Below are 14,948 nucleotides of genomic sequence, written 5' to 3'. Positions count from 1 at the left end.
GAGAGAGAGAGAGAGAGAGAGAGAGAGTACGCGTGGATCACAACAGTTCGGTGTTATTAAATACAACATTTTTTTTTTTTCTTCACAACCCCGATTTGTAAGTGTGCCATTCGTGTGTGTGTGTGTCGGGGGAGGGGTGTAGTGTGGTGTGGTGTGGTGTGTGTGTGTGTGTGTGTGTGTTTGCAGAGAAAAGACAAGAGTGCATGGAACATTAGCATTAACAATGTCAAATATAAATAAAGCACCCATCCGAGTTTCTAACACCCAGATTGAAACCAAAGAGCGACAACCGTTTTCACACATTAATCACAGCAGTTAACGCTACAGAAATGTTCGACCGACACACGACCACACAGACGATCACGACAACGTCGCAAAACGCCAGTGACGTTCACGGCGCACGTCACACTAAAATGACGACACATTCACAAACGCGTGCAGTTGTGAACTTTCCCAACCACCGACTAAAACGATCAAACGCAGGTTTACGCACTAACGGCAGTAAAAAATCTGTTCAATAATAAAAACATAAAAAAAGCCACACACACCCACGCACACACACATTCGGACGTGAAAAAGCGGTCCCTTTTTGGGCCAAACTGCGGTGATGGGGTGGGGGGAAACAGGGCTTGACACTACAGCTGAGTCTTCTCCCTTGGCTGGCTGGCTCTGACTTCTATTTTGGGACGGCGATCTGTGGCCGATAATTACGCCCCTTTTAGTTGTTCTCCACGAGGAAGTCGGAGAGAAGGAACAAGAAACTGGTGTTCAGCCCCATCAGTTTTTAGGTAAATTGAAGGCACGTGCTTTACAGGAAGAGCAAGGGACACACCCACCAACCCACACACAGAGAGAAAGAGAGAGAGAGAGAGAGAGAGAGAGAGAGAGAGAGAGAAGCATCTCCTCCATCCTTGCCTGAGAGAAAAGGCAAAGTATTGTAAAAGTAAAAAAAAAAAAAAAAAAAAAAAAGTTTATTGCTGTGTCTGTGCGATTTTCCATGGGACGTTGACAAAGTTGTTTTTTTTTGTAGGCGGAATTTCTGAGGGCGAGACAGGAAATAGTGTCCTTTTGGTTTAAATAATCTTTAATTATTCAACAATACACATGATTACAATGCAATGAATGACAAAAGAGCATCAACAAGCTTAAAGCTTATACTGTGCTCACTTCAATTTTATCATGACGGCTGATGAACCATATTATGACTTGTATCAAATAACATTCATAAACAGTAAGTAATGAAATAAAACAAATAAACAAACAGTACATAATATAGTAAAATAATGCTAATATCAATATCAACATGAGATTAAATTTATTATCACCAGAGTAATTGGCCTAATAGAAGAAAAACACGAAGAAGAAGAAGAAAATTTAGAAGAATGGAGTGTCCTTTTAACGTTATCATCATTGTTATGATAATAATTATTATGATTATTTTCATTATTGTTGTTGTTCATTTTTTTCATTCTTCTTTCTCTCTCTCTCTCTCTGACAAGTTGGAAGAACCGACGGGTTATCATCATGAGCCATGAATTGCCCCCCTTGAGTTCGGCCGGGTCATTGTGAGCAACATGATTTCATTTTGATTCGACGGCGGTCACTCTCCCCTACCCCACCAGCAAGCCAACACCGCCACACCAATAACGACAACAACAAGTGTCTCAACCAGGTTGACGCGTCCCAAAACCATCAGCCCCCCCCCCCCCCCCCTCTTTTGTCCAACCAAGTTTCCACACTAACTCCAAAACCAACGACGCCCGCTGTTTCCTTTCTAGGCCCTTGATTGCCTCCACAAGTAGCGTTATGGGGTGGGGGCGCCGCTTTTTCCACTCCCCCGTGACAGAAACGACACCTTCGCCTCTATTGTGCACCTCCTTAGTGTCCAATCCACGGCTCCTCAGGCAACGTCCCCATGTCCAGTTTACACGGACAAAAGCTCCGCCCCCCCCCCCCCCCCCCCATCCGCCCCCCCCCCCCCCCCCCCCCACCACCACCAGGGGCAGGGAGGCCCCAGCACAGGTGCTAATCAAATCAGACCCCAACCGGTCAGTGTTGGCTCTCTCTCTCTCTCTCACCTGAGCTCGATCACCTGTTGAACGGAGTCCAGGTAGTTCAGGGGCGCCTTCCTCCTCACTACACTACACCCCGTTGCCGCTCGCCCCTTTCTGGCACTGTGTACTACAGACGTGCGAAGCGAACGCCCCCCAGGCAAACCTGAAGCTGGGGGGAGTTAACGGGTTCCTGATGACACTACCACCACTACCATGTACCCCTGTCTTGACATCCACAGGACTCTTTGACACCCGGAATATGGCGTGTGGTTGTGTTTGTGTGTGTGTGTGTGGGGGGGGGGGGGGGGGGGAGGGGGGAAGAGAGAAAGCGTAGCCGGCCAATCTGTGTACCGCAATCACTGTCACACAGTGACTGACCACCGCAAGCATGTCGCGAATTCTTCCTTCACTCGCTCAACTCACTTGATAACAAGAAAAGATAACGGTGAGGCGCTTCGGGACTTGTTCTAACAGAAAATACCCGGGGTGGGGAGAATGTTGAGGGTGTTGGGTATGTGGAGAGAGGATGGGGGTAGGGATGATGTGGGGTGGGTGGAGGGTGGGCTGAGGGAGGGTGGAGGTGTATACGGAGGCACGGAAGGGTGAGAGAGACAATTGCACCCCAACAATAGCCGTGACATGTGCCAGGTTGATTCGGTGGACAAAAAGGGGAGAGCAATTTCGTTGTTTGCCTTGCAAATGACCATCGGCGGCCAGTGGAGGTCACTGACGCTTGTACCGCTAGCCTCCGGCGGCCGCAGTTTCTGTGTCCAGGGACTGGACACTACCCGTGAAACCTGGCCTAACTACATGCGGTTTGAAACAGGTACAGCTGAAAGGCAGATTGTAAAAGCTTGGGCTTCAGAGAGAGAGAGAGAGAGAGAGAGAGAGAGGAGAAGAGAGAGAGAGAGAGAGAGAGAGAGAGCCAAACTCTAAACGTCTGTAAGCAAACATTCAGATTTTAGGCATGGCTTCCAATTTGTCCTTGGGAGAGCGAGACAGACAGACAGACAGAGACAGAGAGAAGGATTCACACTTGAGAGCTTATTGCACATGGACCTACAAGTACATGAGAAGAGGGTGAGATGCAGGGAAGAGTGGGGATGCGGAGGCGGGGGGTGGGGGGGGGGGGGGGGAGGGGTGCTGCTATCGGAATAATTATTACACATGAAGGGTGTGTGTGTGTGTGTGTGTGTGTGTGTGTATGTGTGTGTGTGTAAGTGTGTGTGTGTGTGTGAAAGATTGAGAGACAAAAAAAAAAGAGAGACACACGCACAGCACAGACAGAACGTGGATATATATATATATATGTATATATATATATAGCTGCGCGTGTATACCACGCACAAAACGCGCGCACGCGGGCACAACTGACCGCGCGCGCGCGCACACACACACAAATGACAACCTTCTGAACACGTTTTCCAGTATTCCATTGTTGTTGTTTTTTCTTCTTCTTCTTCATTTTGATTTTTTTTAACCATAAGAGAGGACATGGGGGGTACTGAGATTGTATTTACATAAAAAAACACAAAAAAAACCAACAAACAAATAAGAGGACCACACACATTTAATCGAAAGGCTCAAGGGGGGGAAAAAAAGAAGAAAAATTAGAAAAGGATCATATCGCACACATAACGACTTTCCCGTGAACAACACCAGAAATGTAAACACGGAAACGAAAACAAAACCACTCACTCAAATCTCAAGGCTCCCTCGTCATGCTCGTCACTAACCGTCGCTTACAAACCGTGTACAAAAGTCAACCCAACATGCATACATTCAGACACACGCACGCACGCGCACAAACACACACACATACGCACGCACGCACACAGACACATACAGACACAGACATGCAGACACACACACACACACACACATATATATATATATATATATACATATATATATATATATGAGAGAGATAGAGAGAGAGAGAGAGAGAGAGATAGAGAGAGAGAGAGAGAGAGAGAGAGAGAGAGAGAGAGAGACTGATAGATGGGGATAGAAAGATTGATATAGACAGGTATACACACACAAACTAACAACTCCTTCCAAACACACACACACACACACATACAGTCTGTGTCTGTATATATATATATACAGGTAACCACACACAACAAACAAAACAAAAAAGCTCCCAAAAAACCCTATCCCCCTACACCTAACATCTCAGTACGTATATATATATAGAGAGAGAGAGAGAGATAGACAGATAGATATCATCAAGACACGGACCTCCACGCCCCACGTCAGGATATAATATGATTGATGAGGCACTGCGACAGCACCCAGTGGAGCGGGACCTGTACTGGCTCAGACCCCTACTCTCCGACCTCCACCCCACGTCCACCCCTCCCCCCAACCCCCCCATCCCCTGTATACTGGCTCCCCCTCGGAAGGGGGTGGCTGGGGGGGTATAGGTGCCCACTGGGGTGCCCAACCGGGTGGGTAAGTGGGTAGTGTGGCGTGGGGGGAGGGGGGCGGGAAGAGGGGGGCCAAGGGAAGGCGGTGGTGGTCGTTGAAGGGTAAGTGGTGAGAGTGTGGAGGTGACAAAGGGAGCTGAGTTCATCAAGTTACGGAACACGTATACACACACACACACACACACATATATATATATATATATATATATAACGAAAAAAAGTATTTAAAAAAAAGGATTAAGAATAGATAAATAAATAAAACAAGAAAACGAAAGTAAAGTGGGGTTGGTGTTTGTGTTACACAGGAGCGCTGCTTGCAAGACATTTTTCTTTCTTTCCCAACCTCAACCCTTTTTCCACCTTTACTCTCTACCCTCCTCCACTTTTTTCTCCACGGAATTCTTAAAGAACCCCCAAAAAAACCGTTGAATGAACGTATTGATGTATGAGTGCCTTAATGAATGAATGAATGAATGGATGAACGAATCAGAAGATCTTAGTAAATAACAACTCTCCACACATAGAAAGACTTTTTCGCTTTGACGAACGAAGATTTTTTTCCCCTTTTTTTTTCGTCTCGGCAGTTTCTTTTTTTTTCTTCTCACACATATAGAGCGTTCAGTTTAGTGACGCGAACAAACAGAGAAATAAACGATAACATTTAACCCCCCCCCCCCCTCTCTCTCTCTCTCTATACTAAGACCTGTGACATTCTTCTTTTGATTATTATTATTATTACTATCATTAACACTCCTATTAAACTACCCTTCACCCTACCTCCCTCTTTCGGGACAAAGAAAAAAAAAGAAAGAAATGAAACAAAAAACAAAACAAAACAAAAAAAAAAAATTTTCTTCTTCTTTTTTCATCTATTATCATAATTATGCTGTCTCAGCCCCTTCAACCGGACATGGTGACGAAAGATGACAACCACGTTGACGTTGCTGATTCCAGATCTTATCCATCACAGCGGGAGGTCGCTACTTCTCTCAAGACTCTTGACACCAGAACTTACGGGACCCCCCACCACCTCCCCCTCACCCCTTCCCACCCCACTCGCTTGGCTCCACACCCACCTCACCACCGCCTTCCCAACTAAAGCCTGTCGCACGCACGCACACACACACACACACACACACACACACACAGAGAAAGAGAGAGAGAGCCTGCAGCGGTTGTCATTCCAGAGTTCCAGCCTGGACTCGTCGTATATCTTTATTTATTGTTCTTATCTTTTTATTTTTTCTTCTTCTTCTTCTATAAACCAATACTATCTGTCGTCTCTCCAAACATCGTGCGCAGCTGCTCTGATGGACGGTAATAGACCGAAGCGGTTTGACTACACTTGATTATCCTGTCACTTCATTGTTGGTGGTGGTGGTATAATAATTCAAAAAAAAAAAAATATTATCATGATAATAATAATAATAACCATTATTATTATTATTATTATTATCATTATTATCATTGTTGTTGTTTTGATGTTGTTGTTATTGCTGTTGTTTCTATTCTTGTTTTTGTTTTCATTTTCATCTACTGATATTTTTTTTTTAGTCTGTGCTGTGCAAATATGTAAAAAATGTTTCGGGGGTGACATGCTCTTCTTTCTTTCCCTTCTAAAATGTCGATTCGAACAGCATCCCCTAAAACAACCCCCCTCACCCCCGAAAAACAAACAAAATATCAGAAACAAACAGGAAGAATAAAAATGTGAAATAAAAGCTCAGCAACAATAACAACAACAACACAAAACAAAAAAACATCAACCAAATAATAAGTACAGAACACCCCCCCCCCACTCCCCCACCACACACACACACACAGAGGAAAGAAAAACAGACTAAACAACCCAGCTTACCTTCATCGGGTTAGTTAAAAAAACAAAAAAAAAAAAACACAAAAAAACTTGTAAAGAGAACGAAGGCAAAGAACACCAACAGAGAGACAACAGAAGACCTTGTAAACGAGTCGTCGACCACACATCTTGACAGACTCCCTCACCCTCATCATCCTCACCCTCACACCAACCAACCTAACCAAGCCTATACCCCCCCCCCACACACACACACACCCAACCCCCAGCTCCTACCCTCCCACCCTTCCCAACATCCCCTCACCTGCCACAGCACCACAAGGTACATCCCCAGCCAGAAGGAACCCACCCGTACCCCTGAACTTCCCCCCCCCCCACACACACACTCAGCGAACCCTGGATACCCCACCCGCACGTGTGTGTGTGTGTGTGTGTGTGTGTGTAGGGTGAAGGGGGGGGGGTAGGGAGGTTAAGGGAGGACGGGGCTGTCAAGCCAGGGTGACGGGTGGACGACAGGCAGCACCAAAGGCCGGACCCACCCGGGGTACACCCGATGCCGAGCGCAGATCAAGCGGGGGGGATAGGGCTGAAGCCGTCATTATTCTAATCACCCCCCTTTGGAGAGGGGGGTGTGGGGGGAAACCAAGGGACTGAGTAGCGCTGAGGGCTATCAGTTACAGCCTCTGCGACAACTCACTCTCCTGCCTAGGTGGACATGGGGGGAGGGGCGGGGGGTGGGGGGGGGGAGAGCAGGGGAGAGATAGCGAGAGAGGGAGGGGGAGAGAGAGAGAGAGAGGAGGGGCGATGCACCGAGTTCCACATGTCAAGGCTATGGATCGGGATCATCACTAGCTTGAGACAAGACAAGATCTCCCTCCCAGTGACGGGGTTCTCAGTCCTTCACGGACGCCACCCTGTCCTCTGTTCCTGTCCTGTCCTGTCCTGTCCCTGTCCCTGTACCCCGTCCACCGAACGCCTATCAAGTCCATTGACTCTGCAGGCGGCAGCTTGGGTGTCCACCAACAATGCCCATCCAGGCCACCCGGACAGCTTGTTGCTGAACACCCAACCACCTCCCAGTACCAGTATCTGTCATACAATGTCCGTCTTCCTACCGTAGGACTTCCACCACCCCTCACCCCCCACCCGGAGCACCAGCAAAGGCATCACCCCGACTTCTGACAGCCAGGGTTTTTTTTTTCCCTTAGACCTCCCACCCACCACCTATACACCATGACTCATCCCCCACCCCTTCCCTCCAACAACGCAACGTTTACCGAACCAAAACCCACGCCCTGGTCCACTTGAACCTATGAAGGGTTTTTCTTTGCCAAAACATCGTTGATAACGACTCAGCCTGCCTTACCTACCTACCTACCTACCATATGTTTCAGGACACACACATACCCCCACCTCGAGCACCCCGAACCCCCTCTCCAACGACGTAACCTTCAACGAACCAAGACCCAAACTCTGAACAACTTGACCATAAAGAGGCATCAAGCCAATAATAAGTCGTTTATCTCCACTTACTTACTCACCAAACGACGTGCTGTCTGATTGTAAGTTCGATAATTTCATGACCTATCAGACGTGTGAGTTCGATGTGCTTGACACCAGTAGATTGTGCGGTGGGTTTTGCATCCCCTCTCCCCGTTTTTTTTTTTTCCCCCCCCCCCACCCCTCTTTTCCTTGTTTGATTATTCGTTGTTGCTGTCGTAAAACTGTTGGTTTCGCTCCTTACTGTCCTGACATTAAATGTCAACTGTGAGACGAGGTAGTTTCATAAGGTAGTTTTATTTTATTTTATTTATTTATTTATTTTTTTTTTAGCTCGTCTCACAGTTGACGTAGCTTCCACCAACAAACACAGCCACTTCATTGTCTGTGTCTTCTCCCCCCCCTCCCCCCACCCAACCACCCCACCACGCTATGGCGGGTATTAATTAACAATACGTGGCCGGGGGTATCCATCTCCCTTATCACCCCCCACTCTGTCTGTCGTATCACTATCCATTGAGTAAACATTTCCCTGTCTCCTTTCCCCGGGATGTCTGTCCAACTCTCTGTACAAAAGCCCTGCTAGAGTCTAGTGCCGTAAAAAGCCGGGAGGGACCGTGACGCAAATTTCACCGACAGTTAAAAATGACTGGAGTTATCGTTATTTTGAAGCAAGTGTCAGAAAGAATATAAACACTTCCTTTTATATATATATATATATAATAACTGTTACCGTTTTGTTTTTTGGGTTTTTTTCTCTCTTTTTTTTCACGCACTAGAAAAGTTACACAAAGCTTGAACTTTCTGTCGGAGAGAGAGAGAGGGGGAGAGAGAGAGAGAGAGAAAGTGAAGAAGCTCTATACACAGAACCACCAGACAAATCTCTCTGTTCGTCAAAGCAGCAGAGAGGAGGAGAACTGTATACGTTCATAATCTCTACTAACGTCATCATATTCAAAACTTTTGGCCCCTCACTCCCTCCTTCCCCTACGTCCCCCCCCCTCACCCCGTCAACCTCTCCCCCCACCCCTACCCCCCATGCCGTCCCCTCCTCTCCTTCCACACACACACACACATGGTGAACGGGAGAGAGACAAGAGTTGTTACGCGAGAGAAAGAGAACAGGGGAGACCACCAATCTCTCACTTGCATATCCCAGGGATCAGTCAGCGGGTACCTCCAGACAAGGGCAGTGCCAGACCCCGGTTACAGAACTTCCCTGAGTAGGAGGGAGGGAGGGAGGGGGAAAGGGATTGTTGGAATGGCAAGCCAGGGGGAGATTACTCCTGACCAGGCCGCCGACGGGGGACAACAGAGGCAGCCTTTATGGGCGGCCCGAGCGCCGCGCCGATAAGTAGATACCGGCGTTGACAGATGTTGCCCAAACTGACGACTCAATGGAGACGGGGCGAGGAAGGAGGAGGAGGAGAAAGAGGAGGAGGGTGGTTTGTGAGGGTGGGAGTGTAGGGGCGAGAGGGATGGGGGGGGGGAAATTTTTGCCTCGTGTCGACGTGATTCTGTTCATCTTCAGTTAGCATCCTTCATACCACACGGCTCTACTTTAACCCTTTCTCCTCTCTGCCTGGGCTACAATGAGCTTTCACTTTTCTTCCCACCAACCTCCCTCTCTCTCTCTCTCTCTCTCTCTCTATCAGAGAAGACACTAGTCGTCCGGTGTGACCAGCAGTATTTTCCCTTCTTCTGTTCACGGGAATAGGGAGAACATCGAGACATTCACTGCACAAAATTCAGAAGCTAGTTTTTAGAAGAGCAGTAGGAACAGAACAAAGACCGAAAACACTGTACACGACCGTTACGGTATGTCTGTCAAATAAGTGTGTGAGCCTGAACAATCACCTGTCCATATGCTCCCAACCTACATTCATACATACATACATACATACATACAGGCAGACATTCATCATACATAAATTCGTAAACAAATACACTTGTAATATAATTATGTAGGCACACACACACACACACACACACACAGAATAAAAAAAATCACACTTCATCACTCCATTCACACCCCCTGACACGCAGGCCCCTTCACACAACAACAAGTGCCAGCTTTCAATAAATTACCGTGTAGCTAGCTAAACCAGCCACCCATCTACCTCACCTCACCTCACCTCACTCACCCCTGCATCACAAAAACCACACAGTGGATGCTCTTGAATACACCCAGACCCCCCCCCCCCCCGCCCCCTTCACCACCACCCAGCAACAACCCACCCCAATCCATCCCCCCCAACCCCCCCTCCGCCCACCCCTCCCCCCCACACACACCACCTAACAACAAAAAGCAGCCAGTTTCTCAAACGGCTCTTTCACTTCATTCGCTCATTCAATCCTCATGCCTGTTCCTCATTCAGCTATTGAGGCCCCTACCTGACACGATCTCCTACAACAAGAAGTGAACGAAGGAGCGGAGGCAAGGACAGGGGGGCGGGGGGTGGGGTGGGGGGAGCATTCATTCAGGCCAGGCCGGGACCGAGGGTAGAGTGGGGAGGGAAGGGGGGGGGGCGACTACAGGGAGCATGGAAGCCTTTTGGGGGTGTGGGAGGTGGGGGGTGGCTTGACTAAACGCACCCTGCTTGGATCGTTATAGTCACACTCTCCTGTGTACCCCCCCCCCCCCCCCCCCACCCCCACCCGTCGGACGCTGCCTGCGCTTTGCTGCCAAGCACTTAATGTCACCCCGTTCATTTTCATTTCCAGATCATACCTCTTGGGGATAAAGGGGTGGAAAAAAAAAGCAACAACAAAAAATGATGTGTACTCGGGAAGAGGGGTGGGTGGGGTGGGGGTGGATGTGGGGGGGTTGAGTGGAACTCGGATAGGACAAGAAAAAAGTATGATTAAAAACAAACAAACAAACAAACATGAAAAACAACCCCACCTTAACGAACTTACAGTTTGCCGTGAGAAATCAATTATATAATTATGTGCTGTACAGAATTGTAACACGATTCAAAAAGCCTTCCAGCGAAATGTTCCAAGCTAAGAAATGCGGCGTGCAACAGCTGAAAATGAATATAAGGGACATAATTTATTCCAAGAAATCTGACATACTTAAAAAAATATCTAACTTACCAAATATATCACGGGACAGAATCTGACTCTGATTTAAATGCTGTTTGGGTTTGTGCAATGAAAAAAGTTAATATATATATATATATATATATATATATGAGTTTATAAGAAAAATGTTTATATATATATATATAAACGTTTTCTTTTGCATTGATCGTGCATAATACTGGTATATTTCGCCAGGAAATATTGGATACAAAGATTACAAATGTTCAGCTTCTGAATAAAAAAAAAAAAAAAAAAAGAAGAAGAAGAAAAAAAAGTCATACGATTTGAAAACTGCGCGGTATAATTCTATGAATATATTTTCCTATCAATGTTTCTTGTAAGGACCAACCCATGTGCAGTTTCAGGTAAGAAATATTCATGACGGTAACCAAAGACATTTCATATAACATTTTTTTTTTTTGCGGAAACTCTACAACTGAGATAGCGGTTCTAAATTCGCATTTGGTTCAATATTCATAGACTTCAATGGGTTATATTACAAGCTCAAAGCGAGACATTTTCCACAAGATTTCTAAAAAAAGAAAGAAACGGAACACTGCCCAGAACTTTCTCTATGAATATAATTATAAGCCGTTCGAAACATCGCAAAATAATTGGCGTTTCCACTATCGTGGAATTGTGGAATAGCATTTCATCGTATTCTTTTTCTCTAAACCAAGTTAATAGAAATCAACATCCCAAACTCTGCCAATAGATTTTTGAAAATCTCGCTTCAGTTTGTACCCAAACATAAAGAAAAGAAGAAAAGAAAAGAAAAAAGAGAAGAAGAAAGAAAGATGAAGTGACAATTTGTAGTCAAAAAAAAAAAGAAAAAAAAGCACTCTCTCTCCCCTGCAATCCACATTATCCACACCAATGCAGTACCAATCACGTTGAAACGAATCTGTTGCAGTTCGGTGTTCCCTCGGGGGAAAGAGAGAGAGAGGGAGGGAGGGAGGGTGGGGAAGAGAGAGAGAGAGAGAGAGAGAGAGAGAGAGACAGAACTGCGCTATTTAAAAAGAAAGCTAAAATGGAGAACAAAAAATCTCCACTCTCTCTCTCTCCCTCTCTCTCCATTAAAAAGAAAACAAACAACACATACACACACAAAAAAACAAAGAAAAAACCCTAAAACATCTGATATTAAAAAAAAAAAAAATCGAAAACCGTTCTTGTACAGACGAACGGTGTGGAGAAGTAGTAGCGACAGAGAGCCGGCGAAGAATTGTCTGAAGCAACAAACTGAAACCAGGGGTCGGGGAGTGGGGTGGGGGGCGTACGGGAGGGGTGGGGGAGGGGGGGGGGTGAAACTTGAGGGCCCCTAGTATAGACAACCCCCCCCCCCCTGCCCCACCACCCACCCCCAAATCTCTAATCCCCTCCTCCCCACCCTCCCAACTGTACTTTCCCTCGCCGACAACCAGTGCACGGCTAACACGTGCATTGTCCCCCCAGTGCACAATGCCTCCACAGGCGGTGCTGCGCGCCTAGCTTGGGTTCCCCCTCTCTCCACGCTCCCTCCCCCCCCCCCCAGCACCCTCTCTCCACTCGCTCTCTCTCCCCCACCCTCTCTCCACTCTCTGTCTCCTCCCCCCCTCTCTCAACTCTCTTTCTCTCTCTCCGCCCTCTCCTCCCCCCCCCCCCACACACACTCTTTCTCTCTCTCTCTTTTTTGCCGGGGCGGACAATTGTTCGGCAGGGAGGAGGAGGAGGACGCCGCGACAATGGAGACTTGAGGCAGCACGGTGGGCGGCATGGCGAGAGAAAGTCCAGATAATATTAACGTTGTTTTTATTCCGTGGTGGTGGTGGCCGTCTAGTCTTGTCAGTCACAGAGCATGGAGAGAGAGAGAGAGAGAGGTGAGGAGAGAGAGAGAGAGAGAGAGAGAGAGAGAGGGGGGGGGGGCAGAGAGGGCAGGGACAGCGAAACAGAGAGAGACAGAGACAGAGAGACAGAGAAAGCGTGGAATCGAACAGAAAAACTGAGGGTGGAAAGGCTTAGTGGGGTGGCGGGTGGGGGCGTTGTAGAGTAGCCGGGTGGGGGGTGGGGGGATGAACAGGAGGTAGCGAGAGGATGGGGGAAGGGAGAGGAAGAGAAAGAGGGACAGAAAAAGATAGGAGAGAGAGAGAGAGAGAGAGGGGACGACAGGGAAGGAAGGGAAAGAGACAGAGAGAAAAGAGAGGAGAGAGAAAGGGGCGGGGCGAGGTATACGTTGAAAAGTATGAATACACGTTGGGGGGGTGGGGGGGGGGGGGGAGAGAAAAGAAGAAGAAAAAGCATATGGACGGGGATTAACCTCCACACATATACAGAACCTCCGCTTCCTCCTACATTTTTTTTCTCACCCCTTCTCTCTATATATATCCACCCATGCCCCCCCCCCAACCCCCCACCACCACACCTCATCCCATCCACCCAATCCCCCCCCCCCACACACACACACACGCACAACACATCGCACCGTACCGCACACCCACCACAGACTGTCTCTACTATCTCCCCTGTGGTGATGCTATCAACTGGAGAGTAAGGGCAGAGCAGGCCGTCTTTGAGGCGGTGAGTGCCTCGGGTGAAGAATACCCTTGATGCAACCTGACGCCGGGGGTTTCGGCTTGCAGTCGCCACGCCGCTGCCTCCATTCAGCGCCGCCACTGGAGTACGTGAACTGGTTAATCCGCCCGATGGCAGCGCTAGGGAGGTAACGAGGCAGGTAAAAAAAAAATAACCCCCCCCCCCCCCCAAAAAAAAAAGGACGAGAAAAAAAAAGGAAAAAACTCCTACCTAGGTATAACACCTCATAACTTTACTTTCTCCCCTGCTCACTCTCCTCACGAAACACTTCTGCTAGTTAACTGGATGGCTAAGAGCTTATCAGTTGGGCTCGCCTAGCTCTCAAAGTCCAAACGTTTTCTAGAGCTCCATTCACAGACGTCCCCAAACATTTTATTGAAACTGATCTGGTGTTTTCAAAGTCACCAGTCTTAACGTAAAGAAAGACAGGTTCTTCGCCCCCTCTCGCCCTCCAACCCCAAAAAAATTTCTTAGAGAATCACCCCAGTTGAGCTCGCAGTCAGTCCAAAAAAGGTTCTGGGTTCGAATCACAAACACCTCAGTCTTAATTTAGAAAAAGAAAAAGAAAAAAGAAGAAAAAAGGGTATTTTTGATACCCCTACACCATCGACCAAAATGTCCTTGGCCCGAAAGAGTTGGGATGTATTTAACTTGGGCAAGGCGCTCTCCACTAGAGAAAAAAAAAATCAAAATCTAACCCAGACAGTCGGGACAGTAGTTTGCCTCCTCTGCTGTTCTGATGGTCATAGGTGTCGGACATGACTGACATACCCACACTCCCCCCCTCGCCCCCGCCCCCCCCCCCCCCCAATACCCACCACCAAATCTAGGGTAGGGGTTGACATTAATAAACCCCGATTGTAACTAACCAACCCCAGGTGTTGACATTAATACGGCGAACGTCACAAAAAACTGACCCTAAAAGAACTCTCCAAGGTTGCTCTCTCTCTCTCCCCTTTAGCACTGTAAAGCAATACACCCGCACTATACCCCCCAGTCGCTTTGTCAGCGGAGAGATGATTTACTGTGATATACTATGCCTGTTTTGCGCGCATCCCTTCAGCAGCAGTGTGTGCTGAAGCGTGGGCCTAGCTCGCGACAGGCATTCAAATGGTCGTTGAGTTCGAATCGGATTACCTGCCCCCCATCACCACCCTACCTCCCACTCCCCCAAACCTCCTCACACTCACTCCCCAACTAAATAAAAGAACAGATTAAAATCTTTGAAAGAAGAAGAAAAAAACCCAAATTCTCCTAGCATGACTCTGTGTGTGAGGTGGAGTTAGTGCAGCGGCTCAGCTTGCACTTTAAAAAGTGTGAGTTCGAATCTCGTCGAGCACCTGAAATAATAAACCAAAACTGGGTATCCTTGCTTGCTTATCTTGATAACGTGGTTTGTCGTTCTGGTGTCCGGGTCGTAGTGTATTGTGTGTGTATGTGTGTGTAAGTCTCCCTCTCTCTCATGTGTGTGTGTGTGTGTGTGTGTGTGTG

General features: G+C 47.6%; 1 protein-coding gene across 1 annotated transcript in view; it reads right to left on the bottom strand.

Annotated features, from left to right (window-relative positions):
* Positions 1 to 14,948, bottom strand: part of LOC143274862 (LIM/homeobox protein Lhx5-like) — a 148,902-nt gene that overhangs the window by 63,741 nt on the left and 70,213 nt on the right. The window lies entirely within an intron of this gene.

The sequence above is a fragment of the Babylonia areolata genome, chromosome 29 (genome assembly GCF_041734735.1).
Source record: "Babylonia areolata isolate BAREFJ2019XMU chromosome 29, ASM4173473v1, whole genome shotgun sequence".
Classification (NCBI taxonomy): Eukaryota; Metazoa; Mollusca; class Gastropoda; order Neogastropoda; family Buccinidae; genus Babylonia; species Babylonia areolata.
The sequence above is the reverse complement of the archived record's forward strand: the minus strand, read 5'-3'. Positions and strand labels throughout refer to the sequence as shown.